This window comes from Sinohyriopsis cumingii, chromosome 10, assembly GCF_028554795.1.
Source record: "Sinohyriopsis cumingii isolate HCF-2022 chromosome 10, ASM2855479v2, whole genome shotgun sequence".
Classification (NCBI taxonomy): Eukaryota; Metazoa; Mollusca; class Bivalvia; order Unionida; family Unionidae; genus Sinohyriopsis; species Sinohyriopsis cumingii.
The window spans coordinates 13081870-13096462 of record NC_142970.1 but is presented as its reverse complement, the minus strand read 5'-3'; positions in this window follow the sequence as shown (position 1 = coordinate 13096462).

Below are 14593 nucleotides of genomic sequence, written 5' to 3'. Positions count from 1 at the left end.
CAAATGCAGATCCGGATTTTTTCTTCTTTTGGCGTCCTGATTTTCATTTCACTCGAGGTGGCTAGTCTGCAGTTAGTGTCTAAAATAAAAACTCATTTTTGAGTTTTTGAGAACAAGTGTTTCTGCTTGAAATGGTATGATTTAAACAATAAGTGCTGCCAGTAGCTTCTCGTTGGCCGGTGGTTCTTCCCTGGGTTTTCCAGGGTTCTTCCTCCACCATTGATACTGGCCGCCATGTATAGCCTATCTTGTGCTGAAAAATGGCATTAAACCCTAGAACAACAACAACAACAAAACAATAAGTGAGATCTGCCCACAAAATGGAAATCAGCATCAGTACAGATTTGAGGGCTGATTTATTGGACTTTGATAGACACTACCTTTTACAGCAAAAACACTTCTTAGATGGCCAGACAGTTTCCAAAACTATGAGTAATGAATGAAATTCATTGAGAGTCATTACGTGGTTGGCTTATATATTTTTCTTAACTATGAAGCAGATGGTGTGTTCAGATTTAGCACCAGTAGACAACATAAATACACACAGACTTGTCAGCTATTTTTAACATTGCTATTAACACATTAACCCCTGGAGGTTTTTGTCGTTTTCAGCTGAAATTTGAGTAGGAAACACATTTTGAAAGCTATTTCTGAATACATCCTAAAAGACCAACTACCAGGTGATCTTCCAATAACTTACTGCTTAGTTGTGTTAGAAACATTGCTTTCCATTGGCTATTTGACTTGCGCATGAGCAGAAGTCTAAAAGTTAGAATTTTTGTTGTTGTTGCTTAATGGACCCATTATTTTCGTATTGAGACCACTCTTTATTCTAGATGCACATCTTATCCTACTTTTTTGCAAAGTTCATCTGTCTGTTTGCAGTTCATACTGGTCTGCCTTAGATCTGAGACCAAAAAGTCTAAAATCCGGACACAAAATTGGAATCCGACCATGGGTGTATTTTGGGTAGAAAAAAAAACAGGTCCAAAAAATGAGGATTTTCCCTCTGTATTTTGTAGAGCAACTAGAAATTCCAGATTATTTGGTATCATTGTAGAGCTACATCTGTCTGCCTTTATATAATACCACCGACTTTAGTGTATTGTTCATGACCATGATGCTACAGAGCTCGGCAGTAGGCTACTTCCTCCTGTGACGTAAACTCGTCACTAGTGGTTAATGTGTTAACAAGGATTTTGAATTTGTTTACAAATCATCAAGGAATCGCTAAATTTGTAATTTATGTGCAGTGTCAATGCACAAGTGATTGAATATGCAAGGAATATTCAAATTTGGTGACATCATCAAAATGAACCAATAAATCCCTAGAAGTTTTTGTCGTTTTCGGCTGCAATTCAAGTAGGAAACACATTTTGAAAGCTATTTCTAAATACATCCTAAAACACCACCTTCCAGGTGATCTACCAATAACACTGCCTATCAGTGTTTGAAACGTCGCTTTTAATTGGCTATATGGCATGCGCATGAGCAGAAGGGTAAAAGTTGTAGTTCTTTTTTTTGTTTGCTTAACGGACCCATTATTTTCATATTGAGACCACTCCTTATTCCAAATGCCCATCTTATCCTACTTTTTGCAAAGGTTGATCTGTCTTTTTGCAGTTCATACCAGTCTGCCTTAGATCTGAGACCAAAAAATGAAAAACCAGACACAAAATTGGACAGTGCAACTTGAAATTCCAGATTATTTGGGACCATTGTAGAGCTACATCCGTCCACCTTTCTATAATACCACTCACTTTAGTGTATCTTACATGACCTTGACGCTACAGAGCTCAGCAGTAGGCTACTACCTCCTGCCATGTAAACTCGTCACCAGCGGTTAAAGTGTTAAGACTCTTATGTCATCTAAAGCAGTTGTTGTCAATTTCATGTTTAAGACAGCTGGTGCATCACTCAGTCTGAATTGATAACGTTCATGTTGAGAGTTATTTTAAACTACCTTCGTGTTTGTCCACAATCATTTTACTTACAGAAGTTCTGTTGCCAAAACTAGGGGATGATGTTCCTAAAGGCTAAATAAGAAACATGGGTGTAAATTATGTCAAAATATCCAGAGAAAAAAATTAATGTGCAAACTTAAGTTTTGTACCAAAAAATCCTTTATTTTGGTCAATAGGATCAGACATTTTTTAGGTATAACAATGCCAGTTTTGAGATGAGACACTTTACTTGTCAGTTGCTTATAATGATGAAAAGCCATGTGTGAGCTGGTATAATGTCTCACGCCTGTTGACGATCTTGCATTTTGAGCTCATGAACCTGTTGATGATCTTGTCTAAATGCCATGTGAGCAATATGTTACCTGCTGATGATCTTACCGTCAGGCCATGTGAGCTTATGTTGAGTATATATACATGTTGATGATTTTACCTGGGGTCCATTTGTGCTTATGGAGAATCTTACCCTGTTGATGATCTATGATGGTTTATCTTGCATGATTGTTTAACTTTATACCATTTTATACGTCAGTATATTTCTAATTTTTAAGGTGGCTGACAAGTTTGGAGGTAGTTTTGTCTTTCATGGTGAGTGTTAGGTTTTAGGTTGTTTTGTGTTTTTAAGGTGGTTGTCAAAGGTTCAAGTTTTGCCTCTTTCAGGTGGCTGATTGAATTTTTTAGGTAGGTTTGTTCTTTTTAAGGGTTGATGATAAAAGGTTTAAGAATATTTCTCTTTTTAAAGTGGCTGTTAGAAAGTTTGAGGTGGTTTTGCCTTCTAAATTGACTGATTGAATGTCTGAGGTAGTTTTGTCATTCAGGAGCAGAACTTGCAAACCATTGAAGATATTTAAAAAAAAATTTGTACCAAGCAACTAAATAGAGGTACCATGTTATACGTTTAAATTTTTCAATATTCAGCATTTTTTATTACCATGGAAGCAAAATGAAGCATAAGTTGTATAAATTTGGGGTGCATAAGGAGTATAAAATTGTGTTTGAAATTAAGGAGTATAAAATTGAGGGTTCTTGACCATAGTGAGTATAAAATTGAGTGTTGTTACAACTCTCTGGTCTTCAACTAAGTAACAAAACAAAGAGAAACCAGCAGTTCAATAAATAATTGATTTCCCAAAATACAAAGTGAAAATTGAAAAGGAACTTAAGGTATTTTGAATTCAATACCAAATAATCTAAAAAATGTCCAAAGTATAGTGTTCCAAATGAATTTCAGTATTTAATGTGCTGATGTGCCAGTAGCCTTGATTGAGCTGACGTGCAAACAAACATGATGTATCACAATGATATAATCCAGAATGTCCTTGAATGAATTTACAATAATCCCAAAATAGTGATATAGTCGTAAATGTACATGAGCACTTTGTAATTATAATGAAATTTTTAAAATAATTCCTCTTGATTTACTTCTGAACAGATCTAACAAGGATTTTAAAGCTGTACTTCAGGTAGGTATGAAATCATATTGTTGTCTTCAAACTTATGTAAAACTGTCACATAACTTAAAACACAACAAATTGCTCTGGACCACGGTTACTTGCAATGGAATTTTCCATCAAATTCATGAACAAGGTCAAATATGTTTACTTACATTTTAGCAAATAATCTTACATCATGTATGCCATGGTTTTTTTTCTCCAAGAAAAAAAAACAGTGTTCTATACTTGTATCCAAGTAAACATGTTGCTTATGGATAAGAATTATCTTAAAATACAATATTCAATCATGGACAAAAGTTAGCTACATAATATGTTTACAAATAATCATTACAATCCACAATCATGGACAAACATTAAATATAATATAGCTATGCATAACAGATTTAGCATAAGGTTCTTTCAGTAAGTATCTTTATATAAGTGGGCAGGAGAATATGTCATCTCTCCCCTTTTGTCCTTTAAAGTCCTGTTTGTGATATACCTCTCTATATGTTATAAGATTTTTGATGAAGATTTTTTTTTTATTTTATAATTATTTAAATATATAAACAAAATTTTAATTTTTAAAATGTAAATTTCAAGTAGTTTGAAATTTAAATTATTGCCATATATAGAAAAATTCCTGAAACTGTTTTTTAATTGGCTGAGAATAGGTAGGGTAATGACGTGTTAAGTAACACTGCTATGGACAAGCCCATTAGGCTAATTTGCGTAAGTACACAAAGCGGAACAATCCAATTTGTTTGAAGTTAGGTAAAGCAAAGAGATGCATGTTGAAGAACAAACATTACACATCATTGCCTTAAATGAAAATATTTAAGCTGTATTATTTAAATACTATTATCAACTCTCTGATCTGTGGAAATGGTTAATTAAAGTTGGAATTTACTCCTTATATAAAATTCAAAACACGATTATGGCAATATGTTGGATATTCTTTGAAGAAATTATCTTGTTTGTTGCATGTCTGCAGAGTGATAAACCTGTAAAACATTTATGCAGATGAACTTGTATTTATCAATAGTATAATTTTATATTATAATCAAACGAATCGCTGCATCTACATTGAGCTAATGTGTTTGCAAACAAAGTTATAAGTTCCCACTATGCCATTATGTTGCTAGTACAAGAAATGCAAGTGTTGTTATAATATTTGAAAAGTCATCAGTTTTGACTTATTGGTTAAAACTACATACCATATACACATGCTTCTAAGTTGAGAACAGGATGAATGGACTGTGTGTCTTTCATTTAAGGCTTCATTTGTAGCCCCAAATCAAGATTATTAAATCTGTATTATTCATGTTAATGAGTATAAGGAACTGGATGGGTGGACTGCATATAGTCCCTAATTCAGATAGTTAATAGTTGACATGTTAGGGAGTATAGGAACTGGATCAGTGAACTTTGTGCTTTTCATGTCTGGCTTCTGCTAAAGTCCCTATTTAAAAAAATTAACTACACTGTACATGTTAGTGAGTATAAAATCTGTACGAGTGGACTGTATATTTTTCTTGTAAGGCTTCAGCTATAGTACCTAATAAAGATAATTACTGATGCATACACAATACTTCTAACAGTGGCTGTGACACTTAGTTTACACGAAGGCTGTGATGTTAACTTAGTAAAATATGGCTTGTAGATGTGGATAATAATAATAATAAAAATAAAAGTACATCTTAAAAACAATAATGTATCCTTAGCTTTAGATTTTCATCAACTCGTATTATCTCCACTTTATTACACTGGTCTGCAAGCAAAATGCTTCCGTAATAAATTTAGACAAACTTGACTAATTCTGGGTCACTGAGTACGAAAATAATGCTTAAATTGTTGATCGGCTTAAGTTTTAAATATATGATACTAGGTCAGTATATACGTCCCTTGACTTGGGAATGACGGAAGGGATCTCAATTTAAACCAGAAATGACTAAAATACATATTTTATTGGATCTATGAATACATATATGACAGGGTTTGGACAGTACTTGCTTTTTAGGTAAAACAACGAATGATGCAATCTGAAGCTGGTATTGTGTCATATATAATATAAATTGCATAATGTTATTCCTAGAAGTCATGGATGATGCAATCATAACTGAACTTACATCACTCTGCTGAACAAATTGCCCTACATCAGCCCTGGAAATCATAGTGTTGTGCTCTATTATTTGTCAGTGTTTGATTTTGAAAAGGGACAACATGAGCAGAGATGTATCATACATGTGTGAACAATGCAGATAACTTCTGCTATGTTTGTGGTGAAGTGACTTTTGCATTACAAAAGCGCAGCATAGCCACTATGGTTAAGAAAGCCTATCACCTTTATTTTTGGCTGCAAAATTGGAGATCAGGACAAGAGGTTGACCCAACACATATGCTGCAACACTTGTGCAACAAATCTTCGCCAATGGTTGAACTTGAAAAGGCAATATATGCCTTTGGCAGTGCTAATAATTTGGAGAGAGCCAACAGATCATATCAGAAATGGCTACTTCTGCATGCTGCCTCCAGTTGGGAAAGGTGTGTCAAAGAATAAAAAGTGGACTGTGCATTATCCAAGCATTCCATCATGTATAGGCCCAGTAATCCACAGAGAAGGGCTACTGGTTTCTGATGCACCAGAATCATTCTTTAGGCAGAAGAGGAAGAGGAAGAAACTTCCTGTCTTGCACCATCAATATCACATGAACAATATTTTCTCCCATCCTCCTCCTCTGAACCACACCTCATAACACAAGGTGAACTGAATGACCTTGTCAGGGACTTTGAACTATCCAAGAGTAAGGCAGAGCTGTTGGGCTCCAGACAACACCAGTGGAATCTCCTAGCAGGTGGTGGTAGGGTTTCCATATTCCGTGACCGTCAAAAGGATCTTGTCCCATTCTTCCTCATGGAAGGTGATATTGTAGCCTGCAGCAACACAGATGGTGTGATGGCAGCCCTCATCATAGTTCATGGTCCAGATTAGTGGAGACTGTTCATTGATTCGTTGAAGACGAGTCTTAAATCTGTTTTGCTGCGGAATGGCAATGTTTTTGCCATGAATTCCAGTTGGTAATGCCGTCCGTATGAAGTAAACCTATGAAAACATGAAACAACTTTTGAGGTGGATAAGCTAAAACTAGTATCAGTGGCAGCTTTGTAACGATTTGAAGATCATTGCTCTATGCTTTGTCTGCAGACTGGATACACAAAGTACTGCTGTTTTCTCTGCGAATGGGATAGTCGTGCGATAGATTCCCACTACATCAAGAGCCATTGTCCACTCCGAAACTCATGAGAGCCTGGGAGCAAAAGTGTTCAGCATCAACCACTTCTTGAATCAAGGAAAATTTTGTTTCCACCCATGCACACCAAGCTGGGTCTGATGAAGAACTTTGTCAAGGCCATGGACAAAACACAAATAGTCTTCAAGTTCCTCCATGAAAAATTTCCAGGGATAAGTGAAGCTAAGATGAAGGAATGTGTCTTTGTTGGTCATCAGATTCGTGAGCTTCTTTGAGATGATGCATTTGACCGTGCACTGGGTGACAAGGAAAATACGGCATGGAGTTAGAGGCAACAACTTTTCTCGGAAACAACAAAGCAGGCAACTACAGGGAGTTGGTGGAAAACTTCCTCAAGGCATACAAAAGCCTTGGTTGCAACATGTCACTAAAAATACATTTTGTTGTACTCTCATCTATACTTTTTTCCACTGAACTGCGGAGCAGTGAGCGACGAACACGCCGAACGATTTCACCTAGACATTGCAACAATGGAGAAACGCTATCAGGGCAAATGGAGCCCATCAATGCTTGCAGACTATTGCTGGACAGTGACAAGAGATGCTCCATTTAATGATTACAAGAGACAAGCCAAGAAGCGCCGAGTAGACACTGAATAAGGACAAAACTATGTACTTATACATATTTTTTTTGCCTTTTGTTTCATAAGAAATTTTATTTTTATAACCCTTTTGCTGTTTTGTTTAAAGTGTTACATAAACAGAAGATGTGAAATATTATCTTGTAAAGCAACCATAAACACATGAAAAGACCTAGGTTTACAATTTATGATTAAAACTCTACTATCTACACAATATACATAGACGTAAAATGTTATAGCTTAAATATCATTTAAACAGTAGCCAATTAGTTGCTTTAATTGTCATTGTTTGAATTCAGCACATCACAATCCATAATAAATAGCACATTTTATCTCTGAAGCAGACGACTTCTAAAAAATTGTAGACCAGTGTTATCCTTGAAAATAATGTTCTTTTGATTAATTTATATCTGTTTGCCATGTTGTGGTATGTATGTATGTATGAATGTGATTTAGCCGTACGTCAGCACAATAATGGCTATATAGTGCCAATATTGTCAGTATCACTTTAGTATGAATTTTTTTTTCTTTTTCATAATAATAAATGTTTACACTGGCTACTGGAAATTACTGAAAGTTTCATAGATATGCGATGTGTGTTATCATTGATTACATTCTGGTCGTTAAACCTTTTGCTTCAATCTGGATGCATTTACACCTAATCTGAGCAACCACGTTCTCAACATTTTACAACAGTGGATAGTGGTTACTCCGTTGACAGTTGTGTCGTGAAATACGTGAGCAGATGCACTATATTTGCGTTATATTATATGGTCAATCGTGGTTCATTTCCTTGTTTCACTAATGTATGTGTTTCTATAGTTATTGGCAATGCTATATAGACTTCAGTTACTTATAAGATTTAATTGCTTTTCTTACTAAAGTGTCTTGTTATTTCCGTTTCGTAACCCCTAACTAATTCCTGATAAAAGGATGATGTTGCGTGTAATTATTTCTGTGTCAATTACTATAATTGTCCACAGAGTTCTTTGAAGTAAAAATTTATTTATTGCTACGCCTTTGTATTTCTTCCCCAAAGGCGGCATTTAGTATTTATCCAAATATAAAAAGATTATATCCCAATGGACAAATTTACCGTTTCGAACAGCTCTGAGAGCAACCAGACAATCACATATGGACGAGTAGATTCCATTAAAGAAACGCGCCTTTTCCTCGGAAATCTCTGAAACATATTTACACAAGTACACAATACGCCCGGGGCCCCGAGTGGCCGAGTGGTCTAAAGCGCTCTCCGTTACGGATCACTGCCATGTCACCTCTGTCTGCGTCGGTTCGAGTCTAGGATTCGGCCAATGTGGGTATGTGAGAAAGCTTGCCAGTAGCTTCTCGAGGGTCGGTGGTTCTTTCCGGGGATTTCCCGGGTTCTTCCTTCACCATTAATACTGGCCGTCATGTATAGCCTATCGTGTGCTGAAAAATGGCGTTAAACCCTACAACAACAACATAATACGCCCACCCTCGAGCATTCAATAGCAACGTCTGCCGTAAAATGATGCTGTTTGTTCTGTTAATTTTAAATTTCGTTAGACCTTGATCTACCGGCACATTAATTGACAGAGATTTAAGTACGTACGTTCATTCGTTCATTACAATCGGATGCATTTTATACACGACCGAATTCTTAAAACATTGACTCGCTCTGATGTACACTTCATTACCTATTGCATAATACATGTTAACTTTGACACGTGCCAGTTTTTCAGCGAGAAATAAAAGTTAGCTGTCTATTACACGCGATTGGATTCGGCCAATGTTGGTATGTGAGAAAGCTTGCCAGTAGCTTCTCGTGGGTCGGTGGTTCTTTCCGGGGTTTTCCCGGGTTCTTCCTCCACCATTAATACTGGCCGCCCTGTATAGCCTATCGTGTGCTGAAAAATGGCGTTAAACCCCACGACAACTATTACACGCGCCTGTTTTCCCGTGAGAAATTAAAGTTAGCTGTCTAACTAGGATACAACTCTTTGGTTGTAGAAGGTAAGAAGTGATGGCTAATTTGCAACCTATTTCTTTCCTATCTCCTTTTACTTAATCCTCCACCCCCGCCCGCGTCCTCCCCATTACCCCATCAAAAAGGTATTTATCGGATTATGATATTTTAAAACTACTATGATACAAGAACAAAATAAACACACACACATACACACAAAAAAAACACCCACCCACCCGCAAAAAAAAAAAAACAAAAAAAAAAAAAAAAAACATTAGCTCTGTGCAAGTTATCAAGCATCTCAACTGAACTGTTTTCATTTAAAAAGCGAAGATATCGAATTACGGTCAGTGCTGAAAATATGGTTCGTCAAAAACGTAGGCAAACTGGCGGGTAAAAAGTATATGTTTGTAAACATAAGATAAAAAATTACTTCCTTGTCACCGTGCTAAGAATGTAAATGTGCATTTGTCATAAAATGCAGACGAAAACCGCCAAGTTATAGGTTACCAGGTTATAGGTTACCAGGTTATAGGTTAATCAGGGTAAATAAAAAAAGCTTATTTTATTACAAGTGAAGTTTGACAAACAGTTACTGGTATGTTGAACTGATATAAAAATTTCACATCCGTGCCTGTAGAGAGTAGTTTGGGACACTACCAAAGGGTTTTGCTGAAATTACATCACACGAGTAGATGTACCTGTATATGCATTTCCTCAGTTTCTCAGTTACGTTTTCTTTTAGGATGTCGTACACGTTTTTGTCACTCACGAATTTAACTAATGGCTGTAAATCGAGTTCATGAGACATTACCAGCACAAAATTCTTAGAAACAAAGGTTTAAGAAATCGAGGAACATACACTTCTGAACCGTGCATCTATTAATTCTCCTTCACAACTGCAGCACTAATAACACTGAGAAGAGAAGAGATATTTCACAATGTAAATCATCTAAAATACTAACATCATCCAAAAAGCTATTTCATCTGGTGACTTTCACAATCTGGTCTCCGGATTTATTTATTTAGTTGTTGTAATGGAGAAGGTATAACGGTAACAACTTCTTAATTTCTTTATTAATATTAATGAATATTCAAATTCATAGGGTAATTAATAAACATTTCTAACACGAAGGTAGACGTTGCCCAAAAAAGTAGCTGCTCCATTAACGTGAACTTAAATTTAGAAGAATCACGTCTTGTTACACGGTTGCTGAGACCATTTAAACCAGGGGTCTCAAACTCAGTCTACCCTGAGAGCCGCAAGGGCATTTTGGATGGCTCTCATGACTCCTTTTTGCAGGCCATAGGATACGGCTCATTTTGCGGGCCACATAATACGGCTTGGCGGGCCGCATGCGGCCGCGGGCTGCGTATTTTAGACCCCTGTATTAAACACCGAGATACAAGCTGAGAATTGTATATTTGTTCACTTTTTAAATTCTTGCGGCTTTTCAAGCAGAAAATAAAAATAGAAAGTGAACAATATCGTTAAACAAATTCTTTAAGAAATATCCAATTCAATATTCGGGACGAATAAACTTCATTATAAGATAATGTTAACAATTACATGAAACCCTTGACACGAGTGAAGGACGAAGTTTTGATGCTGATATTTAGAAACTCTTTGCGTTAATTCAAGCACCTTTCAACACAGGACGCGAAATTAAAAATTATTTTATAGCAGATTAACTGACCTGTACACCGAACAATAGGGTTTTTCACCTGTGTTTGACTGGATCAATTACAACATTTTTTCGGAATTGCGGTATTATTTTTGAGTAGTTAAAATGAAACTTTGGCACAAATAAGAAAAATATAATTCGAGTTTCTAACGACAGAGATAGCAAAATCATGTCATCATTACACTTCATTAAACAGTGGGGAAAATATTTACACAATTATCGTACCTGATTAACTTGGACATTCTTAAAGCTCTTTCTCGTTACGTCAATTTTAGATATATACTGAAGCTCCAACTTTAACAAATAACAGTCCTAAAACGTTCTCTGTAATGTAAAGGGATAGAATTCGTTTGGCAGCCACTTCACCCTATAAATTAACTAACGTCACCAATGCGGTGTGTGATAGTTAGCATTTCTCCTTTCATGAAATAATTGATACTGTGTAACAAAGTAACCTATTTTATGGCAATTAATGGTATTTCGCTTATCGTACAGCAAATGCTATGCAGCATTTGTGCCGATCCTATTGTAATCTAAGAACCTTGTGTTCCACAATGCAGTGAATCTCAGAAATATAATGAAATACTTGCATGATGGAATTATAGGTTACTGCATTTGTACGGGAAAATATGAACTCATTTTTTTTCGAAAGAAAACGAGTTCATATTTTCCCATACAAAAGCAGTAACCTTTTTGTTATATGCTCATTTTTATTATATGCTGGTTTTTTTTTTAACTACCTAAGGCTTAATAATAAAATACATTACAAGAAACAATGTATTTGATTTATTCTTTATTACAAAATAAATTCACAACTGTAGATTCTTCAATACACAATAACAGTATTCATGCGCACATAGCTCCGCCCACCGACCTTTTAACTTCATATTGTACCTGTACGCTCAGTCACTCATTTGAAAAATAAATCCCATTTTGCTCTATCTGAAATTAAAATTTAAAATCATATTATGAATGACTGCGCCATTGAACAAAGTTCCCAGCTGGTCAGGTTTGGAGGAATTGAGTTGTTCTGTCAATCCACTAAATTCTGATTATCTCCTTTTGTGAGTTTTCTGCACGATGTACTGGTACATGTGACTTGAGGGACTGGCGTTGACAACAAGCTGCACAATTGTTTCTGTTCTGCCATGGATAATTTTGAATCGTAAGCTGGAAAAATATGAAAGGTTTTAAATCTAAATTCTCAATAAGATGCTGGATTCAACATTGTTTTTTTTTTTTTAGAGAACAACAAATTCTTTTCGTTTTGGAATGCAGTGCAGTCGCCTTTGTAATGTGATTTGGATTTCAAAAATTTAGTCTGGATTATAGGTCTACAGATTACAGTACATTTCTGCGATGTGGATCACTATTTGGAAACCACGTAATTCTTATTACCAGAAAGAGACTACAAAATACATTTTGAGGAGATTAAGGATGCAAAAAGGCAAGTAGATTTATTCTCATTATTATTACCAGTTGTAGATGACATATTTTTATGCCCAGTCACTTGCATGATCTTTGTTGGAGGATACCATCTTTCGACAGGGTTGTTACAGTAGTCTTCCTTACTGAATGGTTGGTAATTCACCCCTGGATTTCTGCCCTTTCTGCGGCTCGTTTCATCAAACTCCCGAGTTGATGAACCCCCATAGGTCTCGGATAATACCTGCAATTTGTAATATTTTGTCCAGTAATATATATTTTTTGTATTGTTTAAATTTACACGTTCATAAAAATCTGTTTTCTTATATTTCGCAAGGTTTGGTATTTACAGAGTACAACATTTATTCCATATTTCTCCGATATTTTTTGTTTACTTTGATATAATTTTCTTTTCATTTATTCATTTTATTTTCGTAAATGTTTTTACGAATATTTTTTTCTGTATTTAAATTTGTATTTTAAATAAGGGCATTAATTGAATCTTGAGAAAATATAATTACCATATCTGGGAAGTTTCTGTCAGTTTCTGAATTGGAATTGGTGTCAAATAAAAGGGGCTGACGGCATCCATCATTTCCAAGGGCCTTCGTTTCAAATACTGCAGGTAAAGATGAACTGGGTCTCGCTCCGGTGTTGTTCCAGTAGAAAAAAATACGAGGTATTGTTGATCTGTTGTCATCCTTCCCAGTACCGTCAAAGGTTTTGCTATCCCTCTCAGCATATTGAAGATATTTTGTACCGGTTGAATCGGTGAAAACTGATCCATCTCCAAACTTTAAATTTCTTTGCTCGTCTCGGCCTCTAAATCCAAACATTTTTCCAAAAAAGTAGAATAGGGAAAATTGCAATGCAGCTGGCGTGAGAGAGTCCATTTCACCGGCTGAAATAAAGCTTCTTCGTCATTTTGGCTTATCGGCTCTGATGCTCTTGCTTTTCTTCCAAAACCAGCCTTCTTCAGTTGCATTGTTTTAGAATTTAGTGCTTCGGTTGATTTCTGAAATTGACGGTCTCTAAGAGAGACTTGATACCTTTAGCCTTAAGATGTCGTTCTATGCTGTTTCTTATGGAATCTAAAGAGCATGGCTCATACTTAGAACCATTGACTTTGCGAATCGTTATAAACATTTCGGCTAATTACGTGTTTAAATGATCCTTGAGAAGGCAACGATGTTTACATGACTTTTGAATGGTTGGGTAACCGTATTATTATTTCATCCCAAATGTTGACTAGCACTCCTTAATAAGGCACTTAGCATTATAGGTTTAGACGGTGTTTAGTGACTCTCTCTCTCTCTCTCTCTCTCTCTCTCTCTGAGTGTATACGAATATATTTTGAAATGAGGCGTGCCCCATTATTAGAAGCGATGGCGGTGCTATTCACTGTGATATATAAAGAAAACATGGACCATGAGCTTGCGACAGAGAGACATACACAAATAGGTATTAATCATGCTCAGACACCGTTCAGAATGAATGGCATGATGTGTAATTTTTGTATGTTTCATGCACGAAATCTATATCGCATTTTCGTCCAAATCATTCGTACCAAAGAGAACACGTTCGTGTGAGTGATAATGGGTTAAGGAAAAACTGACGACGGGAAATGACCTGGCCTTTCATTCTCAGACCATAAAGCATTTAATTAATAACCAATCTCAATGACTTAATAATCAGACAGTTTTGCAGCCCATATTATCCTTAGATAACATTGCAAAAGCCCGCAACGTGATGGTTTTTTTGCTACCTTAATATTAGCTTATACTCTGTAAACTGTGAGGTAATGTCTCACGTTTTAAGGAACTTTCTATTTGAATACCACAAAGATCAATTGTACAATCTCGATCATAAGATTTTCAATAATAATTGATTCATTTTTTCATTTACTAATAACGATAAAGATGTTAGCATCGTTGACAGCAAACTTAATGAAGCTCAAATTGTGCTGTGGAAAGGTCTTAGGACTAGACAGTTAGTTTAAATTTACATAAAAACTAGTTAATACGCATCTGTTAAGCACCGACAGCTGTTACATGTAGAGAGTTATACTTAGAAGAAAATGATACAAAACTTGTACGTGTTATCCCATAATGTATCCTTATACATATCTAGCCATTTGGACACACACGGTGTAAAGGTGTGTGTGTGTGTGTGATTTGGATTTTTAACATAGCTTTAACAATTTTTCAGTCATATCGCTACGATGTCTGCAATGTGGCAGTTATAGTGATG